General features: G+C 40.8%; 1 pseudogene; it reads left to right on the top strand.

Moving 5' to 3' along the window:
* Positions 1 to 779: 779 nt before the first annotated feature.
* Positions 780 to 11418, top strand: LOC147372310 (ferritin light chain pseudogene; annotated as a pseudogene).
* Positions 11419 to 13327: the final 1909 nt, after the last annotated feature.

Below are 13327 nucleotides of genomic sequence, written 5' to 3'. Positions count from 1 at the left end.
TTCCAGTAATCATGTATGGATGTGAGAGTTGGTGGCTGAGAACCAAAGAATTGATGGTTTTGAACTGTCGTGCTGGAGAAGACTCTTGAGAGTCTGTTGGACAGCAAGGAGATCAAACCAGCCAATTCTAAAAGAAATCAACCCTGAATATTCATTGGAAGGACTGATGATGAAGCTAAAGCTCCAATACTTTGGCCACCTGATACGAAGACTCAACTCACTGGAAAAGACCCTGATGCTGGGAAAGACTGAAGGCAAAAGGAGAAGGGGGCAGCAGAGGATGAGATAGTTAGATAGCATCACCAACTCAATGGATATGAATCTGAGCAAACTCTAGGAGATAATGGAGGACAGAGGAGCCTGCCGTGCTATAGTCTGTGGGGTCACAAAGTGTCAGACATGACTTAGCAACTGAAAACAACAAATGTTAATAGGAGGGACTAAGCCGAGAAAAAGAGAAATAATGGATAATGTAAGATTATTGGAAGATAAGATGCCATAAAATTCAGATCACAGGCAGACATGCATGCTAACTCGCTTCAGTCATGTCTGACTCTTTGCGACCCTATGGACTGTAGCTGCCAGGCTCCTCTGTCCATGGGATTCTCCAGGCAAGAGTACTGGAGTGGGTTGCCATTTCTGCCTCCAGGGGATCTCCCTAACCCAGGGACTGAACCCACAACTCCTGTGTCTCCTGCATTACAGGTGGATTCTTCACCCCTGAGCCATCCAGGAAGTCCCAGATCAGAGAAAAGTCTGAGGAAGAATGGACGGCCAAGATGCAGGTAGGTTGTAGTTGGGTGGCAGGAGTTTTGGGGGTTTCAGTCTGAACTATTTCCTCAGGAAAAAAAAAATATGAAGAGGATCAAATACTAAGCATGAAGTGAGGTGACAGGGTTGAACGTGAAATGGAGTAGAAAAGGCTTACTGGAGAGAATGAATAAGCTAGAGGGAAGTGGAAGAATCTGGGGGCAATGCTGAGGGCTCAGTTGAACCAAGACTCGTAAATTTATATGTTACACATTTGCCCCATTGGGTAAGTTTATTCCGAGATGCCCAAGCTGAGGTAGGCACAGAGAAAAGATAACTGGATTTCTGCAGAAGCAACACTTTGCCAGACAAATGCAGTGGAAGCAGAGGTAGTTATTAGCAAGAGACTGAGTGAAATGATGGAATCTGAATCGAAGACATGAAGAGAGGAAAAGTAAAAAGGTAAAGGACTGGAAGTTCTGGTGAATCTGGCAAATGGTTACAGTGGGAACAAATGAAACTGAATGAGTTGGCAAGGTAGGAGGAATTGGTCTGAGGGTAGGATATCTGAAAGGAATTTTGAAGGTGGAACTGCTTCAGGTGCGGCCATAGGAGTTGGAGGACTTTGCGTGGAGTGCAGGGGTAGGGGGCAGTTTAAGGAACTGAGAGGCTAAAGGAAGAGGAAAAGAGTCAAGCTGAGAAGACTGTGCCAGATGTCATAGCACTCAGTGAATGAACAGGGATGACCAAGAGGCCGACTATCAAGGCTGATTGGAATGTCTGCCAAGAAGTTTAATTTTCCAAATTAAGCTTTCTTTAAAACTGTGATTGCAAAAATATCAACTAGTTATTTATAATCTTGTCCTTTTCAAACCTTCTTAGGAGGCTCGTTTGTTTTGGTGAGTGGAGTTATGGGGGGGATGCAGCAAAAGCATGAGAAAGTTATGTTGTTTATGAAAGAAAAGGATCAGTTCAGTTTAGTCGCTCAGTCGTGTTTGACTCTTTGCGACACCATGAACTGCAGCACGCCAGGCTCCCTGTCCATCACCAACTCCCGGAGTTCACTCAAACTCACGTGCATCGAGTTGGTGATGTCATCCAGCCATCTCATCCTCTGTCATCCCCTTCTCCTCCTACCCTCAATCCCTCCCAGCATCAGAGTCTTTTCCAATGAGTCAACTCTTCACATGAGGTGGCCAAAGTACTGGAGTTTCAGCTTTAGCATCATTCCTTCCAATGAAAACCCAGGACTGATCTCCTTTAGAAGGGACTGTTTGGATCTCCTTGCAGTCCAAGGGACTCTCAAGAGTCTTCTCCAACACCACAGTTCAAAAGCATCAATTCTTCGGTGCTCAGCCTTCTTCACAGTCCAACTCTCACATCCATACATAACCACTGGAAAAACCATAGCCTTGACTAGACGAACCTTTGTTGGCAAAGTAATGTCTCTGCTTTTGAATATGCTATCTAGGTTGGTCATAACTTTCCTTCCAAGGACTAAGCATCTTTTTAATTTCGTGGCTGCAGTCACCATCTGCAGTGATTTTGGAGCCCCAGAAAATAAAGTCTGACACTGTTTCCACTGTTTCCCCATCTATTTCCCATGAAGTGATGGGACCAGATGCCATGATATTCATTTTCTGAATGTTGAGCTTTAAGCCAACTTTTTCACTCTCCTCTTTCACTTTCATCAAGAGGCTTTTTAGTTCCTCTTCACTTTCTGCCATAAGGGTGGTGTCATCTGCATATCTGAGGTGATTGATATTTCTCCTGGCAATCTTGATTCCAGCTTGTGCTTCTTCCAGCCCAGGGTTTCTCATGATGTACTCTGCATATAAGTTAAATAAGCAGGGTGACAATATACAGCCTTGACGTACTCCTTTTCCTATTTGGAACCAGTCTGTTGTTCTATGTCCAGTTCTAACTGTTGCTTCCTGACCTGCATATAGGTTTCTCAAGAAGCAGGTCAGGTGGTCTGGTATTCCCATCTCTTTTAGAATTTTCCAGTTTATTGTGATCCACACAGTCAAAGGCTTTGGCATAGTCAATAAGGCAGAAATAGATGTTTTTCTGGAACTCTCTTGCTTTTTCCATGATCCAGTGGATGTCGGAAATTTGATCTCTGGTTCCTCTGCCTTTTCTAAAACCAGCTTGAACATCTGGAAGTTCATGGTTCATGTATTGCTGAAGCCTGGCTTGGAGAATTTTGAGCATTACTTTACTAGCCTGTGAGATGAGTGCAATTGTGCAGTAGTTTGAGCATTCTTTGGCATTGCCTTTCTTTGGGATTGGAATGAAAACTGACCTTTTCCAGTCCTGTGGCCACTGCTGAGGTTTCTAAATTTGCTAGCATATTGAGTACAGCACTTTCACAGCATCATCTTTCAGGATTTGAAATAGCTTAACTGGAATTCCATCACCTCCACTAGCTTTGTTCATAGTGATGCTTTCTAAGGCCCACTTAACTTCACATTCCAGGATGTCTGGCTCTAGGTGAGTGATCACACCATCGTGATTATCTTGGTTGTGAAGATCTTTTTTTGTACAGTTCTTCTGTGTATTCTTGCCACCTCTTCTTAATATCTTCTGCTTCTGTTAGCTCCATACCATTTCTGTCCTTTATCGAGCCCATCTGTGCATGAAATGTTCCCTTTGTATCTCTAATTTTCTTGAAGAGATCTCTAGTCTTTCCTATTCTGTTGTTTCCCTCTATTTCTTTGCATTGATCGCTGAGGAAGGCTTTCTTATCTCTCCTTGCTATTCTTTGGAACTCTGCATTCAGATGCTTGTAGCTTTCCTTTTCTCCTTTGCTTTTCGTTTCTCTTCTTTTCACAGCCATTTGTAAGGCCTCCCCAGACTGCCATTTTGCCTTTTTGCATTTCTTTTCCATGGGGATGGTCTTGATCCCTGTCTCCTGTACAATGTCACGAACCTCCGTCCGTAGTTCATCAGGCACTCTATCTATCAGATCTTGTCCCTTAAATCTATTTCTCACTTCCACTGTATAATCATAAGGGGTTTGATTTAGGTCATACCTGAATGGTCTAGTAGTTTTCCCTACTTTATTCAATTTAAGTCTGAATTTGGCAGTAAGGAGTTCATGATCTGAGCCACAGTCAGCTCCCGGTCTTGTTTTTGCTGACTGTATAGAGCTTCTCCATCTTTGGCTGCAAAGAATATAATCAATCTGATTTCAGTATTGACCATCTGGTGATATCCATGTATAGAGTCTTTTCTTGTGTTGTTGGAAGAGGGTGTTTGCTATGACCAGTGCGTTCTCTTGGCAAAACTCTATTAGCCTTTGCCCTGCTTCATTCCGTACTCTGAGGCCAAATTTGCCTATTATTCCAGGTGTTTCTTGACTTCCTACTTTTGCATTCCAGTCCCCTATAATGAAAAGGACATCTTTTTTGGGTGTTAGTTCTAAAAGGTCTTGTAGGTCTTCATAGAAGTGTTCAACATCAGCTTCTTCAGCATTACTGGTTGGGGCATAGACTTGGATTACTGTGATATTGAATGGTTTGCCTTGGAAACGAACAGAGATCATTCTGTTGTTTTTGAGATTGCATCCAAGTACTGCATTTCGGACTCTTTTGTTGACCATGATGGCTACTCTTTTTCTTCTAAGGGATTCCTGCCCACAGTAGTAGATATAATGGTCATCTGAGTTAAATTCACCCATTCCAGTTCATTTTAGTTCGCTGATTCCTAGATTGTCGACATTCACTCTCGCCATCTCCTGCTTGACCACTTCCATCTGCCTTGATTCATGGACCAATGCTGTAAAGAAGAAAGTGATAGAAGGACTGAAAAGGGAAGAGCCAGGGTAATGGGGAAACAGAAAACCTGAGGTATAATGGGAAGGTGAGCAAGAAGAGACACAGTGGGAGCGGCCTGGCAGCTGTCCTGAAGCTCTCCTAGAGGGCCTTAGGGGAGAAGCACTCCCCAGTTAAAGGGATATCTAGGAAGTTGTTCTGTTTGATGTGCAAAGAGTCAGTTCACTAAATAATACAAATCAACATAAACTTGCCAATCATAGGTGGAACTGGATGGGACAACGTGTGCGAGACTAGTTTTAAGATTGTGAGAGCAGGGTGACTACCATAGGGTTCTTCCAAACCAGACCATGCAAGCAATTTTCCTTTTCATTAAATAGCTGCCAATTTCTCAATCTTTTTTGAGAAATACTTCCTCAAAGACTGAAATTCCTTGTGACATTCTATATAATCTAAGTAACTCATATTGAAAGAACTCTTATATTTTACATCTAAAAGTAATCTCTATTTGTTGAGAAAATATTCTAATTTTTAAAATAAAAATTTTATTTTTTATGTTAAATATTTCTGGTGTTGGTGTTTGATATTCAGGAAATAGCATACCAGAGACTCAAGTACCCATTATATTATCAGTGTTTATATCTTATATGCACTATTTGCTATGTGCTGAGTGCCTACTAAGATTTTTTATGCATCATTTCCCTTTTTTTTTTTTGCCCCAGCCTGTGGCATGTGGAGCTTCCCTGACCAGAGACAGCGGAAACATGGAATCTTAACCACTGGACCACTAGGGAAGTCCCCCTATTTCACTTTTTAAAACAAAAAATTCTATGAGATAAATACTATTATTACAGCCATTATGTTAGTGAAGAAAGAAATGGAGGCTTAAAGTCATTTGACCACGGTATCACAGTTAATAAGTGGCAGTGGTTTAGTCGCTGAGTCGTGTCGAACTCTTGTGACCCCATGGATGGTAGCCTGCCAGGCTCCTCTGTCCATGGGATTCTCCAGGCAAGCGTACTGGAGTATGGTTGCCATTTCCTCCAAATAAATGGCAGAGCCAAATTTAATTTTGTCCTAGATTTTCATGTCACATTTTAAAACATTTTTATGGAGTTTCCCCTTGAATAATATTATACTTCACTTCTAAGATTCTTTTTGGAATTCCTCTTAGTAGGAAGCAGTGATTGCTACTCACCTAAATACTTATTCGTCCTTTCCTGGGTCTGCAGCTTGGCAGCATTTGCCAGCCTTCCCAGCTGCTAGGTGTTGACCAGGTGACTGAGCTCTAACCAATAAAATGTGAGCAGAAATAATCTGTGCCACTTCCAAGCCTCGCTCATAACAACCTCCATATTCTTTTCCCCTTCTAGATGTCTGGGATGGTGACCACTTCCAGGGCAAACTTGTAAGTCACATGTTGAAGACTCCAGTTTCCACCAGCATGGGCCCCCGACTGACCCCATAGATGGAAACTACCCCAAGGACCTGTTGCCCAGTACTGTTACAAAAGAAATAATTTTTTTTGAGTCATTATATATATGATGTCATCCGGTTCACCAAGTTTCACAAAAGAATTTCAAACATTTGGCACCAAAGAGTTCCAATACTAATAAGTTGTTTCAGAGCATAGAAAATGAAAAAACAAAAATTTTAAATTCTTTTTATAAAGCAAGTATAACATTATTATCAAAACTTGTTAAGGGCAAACCTAAAAGACAATTACGGGCCATTGGGCTTCCCTGATAGCTCAGTTGGTAAAGAAGACAGGAGACCCCGGTTTGATTCCTAGGTTAGGAAGATTTGCTGGAGAAGGGAAAGGCTACCCACTCCAGGATTCTGGCCTACAGAATACAATAGTCTTTATTGTCCATGGGGTCGCAAAGAGTCAGACATGACTGAGCGACTTTCACTTTCACCGCTTACGAATGTTAATGCAAAAATTCTGAATAGACTCCAATACTACAAGAAAATAATACAATTAGAATTCATTCCAGAAATGCAAAGATAGATTAATATTAACATTTTAATATAGTTTACCAAAATAATGGTATAAGGGAAAAAATGTATTATTATCTCTATGGATGTTTAAAAAATCTTTTGACAGAAGGTTCAGGATTGGGAACATGTGTACACCCGTGGCGGATTCATGTTGATGTATGGCAAAACCAATACAATATTGTAAAGTAATTAGCCTAAAATTAAAATAAATAAATTTAAATTAAAAAAAATTCAACCGTAAAGTCATCATACGACTGAGTCCCTTCATTGTTCACCTGAAACTACCACAACATTGTTAATCGGCTATACCCCAGTACGAAATATTTTTGGTGTTAAAAGAAATTAAAATTAAAAAAATAATGGAGAAATGCCTGAGGCATTCCTACTGAGTTAAACAACAAAGAAAAATTGACCAGCACCTTCACTACTATTTAACATTGTACAGAAGCCAATAAATTTATATGAGAGAAAACAGAGACATAGGAATCAGAAAGAAGTAAAATTATCTCTACTTACAGATAACATGAAAATACATCTGGAGAACGCTAGAGACTCAGTGAATAAACTCAAACATTAATTTTTTAAGGTAGCAGGACATGAAAGTAACACACGAAACTCAAAAGTCTTCAAAAAAAGAAATAAAATAAAAAATAATATAGATTCACTTTGCTGCCCAGCAGAAACTAACACATTGTAAAGCAACTATACTCCAATAAAAATTAAGAATAAAAAATTTAAAAACCTCACAAGTCTTCATACACACAAATGATTACAAGTTAGAAGCTATAATGGAAACAAACCTGAGTTATACTAGCTACAAAAACGATGAAATATTTAGGAATAACCTAAATAAGAAACATTCAAAATCTATATTCAAAATACTATGAATGCTTTGTCAAGATGCAAAAGCAAACTTGAACTAGTGGAAAGACATCTCTTTTCCTTTTTAGGACATCTCAACATCATCAAAATGTCATTTTTCCTTAATTTACAAATTTTAATATAATCCCAATAAAATATCCAAAGTTTCCCTGCTCTTTTGGAGAGAGACAAGATGATGCTAAAATTCGTGTTTTTAAAACAACCCAATACTAGTTAGAAAAAACCCTGAAAAAGAATAGCTCTGAGGGGAAGAAAGTAGCCTACGAGATATTAAAATATATTCATCAGTTCAGTTCAGTTCAGCCGCTCAGTTGTGTCAGACTCTTTGCGACCCCATGAATCGCAGCACGCCAGGCCTCCCTGTCCATCACCAAATCCCGGAGTTCACTCAGACTCCCGTCCATCGAGTCAGTGATGCCATCCAGCCATCTCATCCTCTGTTGTCCCCTTCTCCTCCTGCCCCCAATCCCTCCCAGCATCAGAGTCTTTTCCAATGAGTCAACTCTTCACATGCGGTGGCCAAAGAACTGGAGTTTCAGCTTTAGCATCATTCCTTCCAAAGAAATCCCAGGGCTGATCTCCTTCAGAATGGACTGGTTGGATCTCCTTGCAGTCCAAGGGACTCTCAAGAGTCTTCTCCAACACCACAGTTCAAAAGCATCAATTATATACTCATAAATTTGTATAATCCAGTGTGATACTGATACATGAACAGATAAACCAGTAATAGAATATCCAGAAACAGACCCAACTCTATGGAAATCTAGTGTGTTTAATAAGGAAGTGTTACTAGTCACTGGGGGCAAAGATGACTTTTTAGCCAATGATTTTCGGATAACTGGATAGGCATCTGCAAAAAGATGAAATTAGATCTCTTCCTCACAATATAGACAATTCTGTTGGTCCTTTGGAGTTTATATTCTAATGGGAGTTCAGTTCAGTTGCTCAGTCGTGTCCCACTCTTGGCGACCCCATGAACCGCAGCCCGCCAGGCCTCCCTGTCCATAACCACTCCCGGAGTTCACCCGAACCCATGTCCATTGAGTCAGTGATGCCATCCAACCATCTCATCCTCTCTCATCCCCTTTTCCTCCTGCCCTCAATCTTTCCCAGCATCAGGGTCTTTTCAAATGAGTCAGCTCTTAGCATCAGGTGGCCAAAGTATTGGAGTTTCAGCTTCAACATCAGTCCTTCCAATGAACACGCAGGACTGATCTCCTTTAGGATGGACTGGTTGGATCTCCTTGCAGCCCAAAGGACTGTCAAGAGTTTTAACCAGCACCACAGTTCAAAAGCATCAATTCTTCAATGCTCAGCTTTCTTCACAGTCCAACTCTCACATCCATACATGACCACTGGAAAAACCATAGCCTTGACTAGATGGACCTTTGTTGGCAAAGTAATGTCTCTGCTTTTTAATATGCTGTCTAGGTTGATCATAACTTTCCTTCCAAGGAGTAAGTGTCTTTTAATTTCATGGCTGCAATCACCATTTGCAGTGATTTTGGAGCCCTAGAAAATGAAGTCTGACACTGTTTCCACTGTTTCCCCATCTATTTGCCATGAAGTGATGGGACTAGATGCCAACAATTAAGTAAATTATCAAACTATATACTATTACATTAAAAAGAGATATGTGCCTAACAAAGGTACCTGGGAAAGAGGTCTAGGGAAAGAAGAAGAATCACAGTGCAGAGTTTACAATTACAATATCTAAAAATGGGGGCAGAGAGGCCTTATTGAGATGAACAGTGACATTTAAGCAAAGACCTGAAGAGGCAGCAAGCTTTGTGCATAGTCTTAATTACAAACTTCCTGGATGGCTCAGTGGTAAAGAATCTGCCTGTAATGCAGGAAACACAGGAGATGTGGATTTGATCCCTGGGTAGGGAAGATCCCCTGGAGGAGGAAATGGCAACCCACTCCAGTATTCTTGCCTGGAAAATCCTATGGACAGAGGAGACTGGCAAGCTACAGTCCAAAGGGTCACAGAGTCAGAGACGACTGAGCAGAAGCACGGACTAGAGAAAATCACAAGCCAACCTTAGTCATGGAAATGGACACAAAACACTGAACAACCCAAATATAGTAATGTGCTTAAAAAAGTTAGCACCTCGTGATCAACTTGGTTTTATCACAGGAATGTAAATTTGGTTTAACCTTAGAAAACTATATATACATTTTGTTCATCACATTACCAATTAAAAGGATCATTTTAATAGATTTAGAAAAATAATTTAATAAAATCCAACACTTACTCATGATTTTAAAAAACAAAGTGATAGATAAGCAAGAAAGCTCTTAGCAACTGAAAATAGAAACTAAGCTTTCAAAAAGGGCAACTACCAAAGTCACACAAACAGTACTGTTACTGAACATGGTTTGTCTTGCCTGAAGTCCAGCAGGACAAAACACTGAGATGCCAAGGTTTGCAGCCGAGAGAGACTTTATACACAAGATAGCCAAGCTAAGAGACAGGAAAACCAGTCTCAACTCTGCCTCCCCAAGGCAAGGAGCTCAGTTATTTATGGGATAAAGAATAAAAACACAAGGCGTGGGGAGTGTGGAGAAAGATGACTGGAAAGAGGTATAGAATCTGCCATTCTGAGCATCTGTTAACTAGGCTACAGGCCTCTGCAAGTTTTAAGGGTAGTGTTTTCACTCCTCTGATGTCAAAAATGTCACCAAGCAACCACTCGTGAATGCCTAGTTGACAGGTCAGTGGTCCAGACTTATCCAGCTCAGCTCAAACTATCCCCAGCTGACTCCAAATTCCTGAAAACAACTTGGGCAGACACCTTACTGTTTGGGATAAGTGTAGCCAAGAAGACCTTCGAGTCTCAAAACGACCTTAATTAGTGATGGCAGGTGAAACGGATTTAACGTAGGTTTTGGTAGCATCATTGTTAATAGAAACTTTAGAAATATGCCTTTTAAAATTAGAAAGGATGTGTAATATTGATACTTTTATTCATCTTTCTACTGAAGAGCCTAATCAATACCAGCAGAAAGTGAGAGGGGAAAAAAAAAAGCTTAAGAACTAGAAAGAAACAAAAAAGTCACTATTCACAGATATGAGTCCCGACCCTACAGACAAATCATTAAAAGTAACACAGGCAGTTAACAAGATGCTGGATAGAAGGATAAGCCCCATATCCCCTGCTTCCAGGACCAGCTCTTCACAGCACACAGTGGAGAGAAGCCCTCACAGCTAACTAACTGTGAGCACCCAGATCCGGCGCAATTCTTCCACCAAGGAGGAGGCCACCGTCAGCCACACCTCTGGGCCTCGTCCACCTACCTCTCGGAGCTTCTACTTCGAAGGCAACAAGGTGGCTCCGGAAGGTGTGGGCCGCTTCTTCTGGATGTTGGCCGAAGAGAAGTGCAAGGGTGCCGAGCTTTTCCTTAAGGGGCGGAAGCAGTGGGGTGGCCGCGCCCTGGTCCAGGACCGGCAGGTGCTGGCCCCGGAGGAGTGGAGCACCTCCCTGGAAGCCACAGAGGCCGCCACGGCCCCCGAGAAGAGCCCGAACCAGGCTCTCTCTAGGATCTACACGTCCTGGGTTCTGCGAACGCAGACGCCCAGCTCTCCGAGTTCCTGGAGCACCACTTCCTGGAGGAGGAGCTCGTCAAGAAGCTCGTCAAGATGGACGTCCACTTGACCAACCTGTGCAGGCTGGCCGCCCCCAGGCCAGGCTGGGCGAGTATCTCTTCCCGAGGCTCTCCTGCCAGCGCGATTAGGCATCTCCGGAATCTGGTGGCCTTGGGGGGACCCCTCTGCCTTCCCCGGTCCCAAAATCTCTGCCAGAGCCACTGCCTCCAGCCAGGAGGCAACTTTTTAACCACTCTGAAACCTTCACCCAAGCCGTGGCACCAAATGGGAACAAGAAATGTTCCTTTTGCAGAGGGGAAAAAAAAAAAAAAGCTTGGCTGTTAAGAAAAAACCGTTAAGTATCTGAATAGCATGGATGATTTGTAGTCTAATTCTCTCAATTGTCTAAAGAAATGATTCCTAACTTGCGTGCATTTTATAAACTATGTTTGCTCTGCCTAGAAGAATAAACACACCTATTTAGAAAGTGTTGAATAGAATTTTAGGGTTTCAGGACTTCTATGGAGTCATGATAAAATTGCTTTCCCTGAAGAAAAAAGAAAGAGTTGATGTGATGTGATGCCATCAGTCTGTATTGAAGAAAGAACCCTATGAAATTAATTTTTGGTCTCCCATCAGGTTGCTACTGAGAACACTGATTATTAATTACATCATTCACTGACCTCTTTATAAACCCTCTCAAGAGAAATTTTTCTCTGTCTTAATATTAGGAATAACACTGCTTTGCGTGAGTAATTGGTTTATTTTTGTTTTTTTGGATACTGCAAATGATGTAATTAAGTTTCTTTTTCTGACTGCCTGATAAAAACCTTAGAGCCAAATCTGTGGTCGGTTCACCCAGAGTAAAGGAGTAGGATTGTATATGCATTTTGTATATGCTTCATTCCTGGTTCTTCTATTACTAATTCATGTATTTTATGGAGTCTTTTAAGCCACCTTAATCCCTTTCTGGAACAGTGTTGTATATAAACAGATAAATAAACTTTTAAAATGCAGATTTTAAAAGAAATAAGACCCATGTCAGAAATCAGTTGGATATTAGATGCTGGGAAATACTGAAGGCAGGAGGAGAAGGGGACGACAGAGGACGAGATGGTTGGATGGCATCAGTGACTCAATGGACATGAGTTTGAGCAAGCTCTGGAAGATGGTGAAAAACAGGGAAGCTTGGTAGGCTGCAGTCCACGGGGTCGCAAAGAGTCAGACACGACTGAGCAACTGAACAATTAGAGCAAAATAGAGACAAATAAGTTATGTATAAAAAATTCAATAAAAGTCAAAACTGTGCACAGAGAAAAAAATTTAACTTTATTGAATTATATTAAGATGTTCTAAATAAATGGAAAATATGCTACATTCAAGAATAGAAAGATTCAGTTCTCTCTAAATTGATCTATAGATTTATTGCCATTCCAATTAAAATCCAGTAAGTTGTTTGGTTTTGTTTTTTCCTGGAACTTGGAAAACTGATTATAAAATGTGCTTGAAAAGCAAAGTTCAAGAATACACAGGATTCTCCTGAAGAAAAAAATTAGGTGTGACTTACCCTATTAGATGCCAAACCTTTAATAAAGCTGGAATGATGGCACAGAGATAGGCAAACTGATCCAGTGGAACTGGCTAGAGAAGCGGACTCAAGGACATATGGAAACTTGACAGATGATGTAGCTGTTAGAGGGAAAGGATGCACTATTCAGTAAACTGTTTTCCACAGTGAGGGGTGAGGCAAAGTAATTGGATCCTACCTGTCAGGCACAAAAATTCCATATGAATAAAGGCTTAAAAATGAAAAATAAAGCCTTCAAACTTTTGTTTTTTTATAGCTTCAGGATAAAAGATACAGAAAGCAGTCACAAATGTTTATTAACACTCACCCAATATATAAAAAGTTACAAATCAATAGGAAACACATAACCCAATTGAAAAATGAGCAGGAAACTAAAATAGATATTTTAGGATAAAGGAAATGCAAATGGCCAATAAGCATAACAAGAGCTTAATCTTATGAGTGATTGGAGAAATACAAAAGAACAGCCTAAAGAAATATCATTTTACACCTCTGAGAATGGCAAAATTAAGAAATCTGAGTATACCAACTGATGATGAGTACATTGAACAATGGAAACTCATTCTGTTGGTGGGAGTATAAATTGGAAACCACTTTGGCCTTATTTCATCTAGCCTATTACCAAACAACTTCACACCCAGATCCTCTGTAAAAACTTTAGCATATACACAGGAGATTAGAATATTCATAGTAGTATTGTTTATATAGGCTGTAGTCTGAAAACAACCCACAAGTCCACAG

The sequence above is a fragment of the Bos grunniens genome, chromosome 5 (genome assembly GCF_055505025.1).
Source record: "Bos grunniens cultivar Pamir isolate PY7600 chromosome 5, Bosgru_T2T1.0, whole genome shotgun sequence".
Taxonomy (NCBI): Eukaryota; Metazoa; Chordata; class Mammalia; order Artiodactyla; family Bovidae; genus Bos; species Bos grunniens.
Note: the sequence above shows the minus strand (reverse complement) of the source record. Positions and strands in the feature narration are given on the sequence as shown.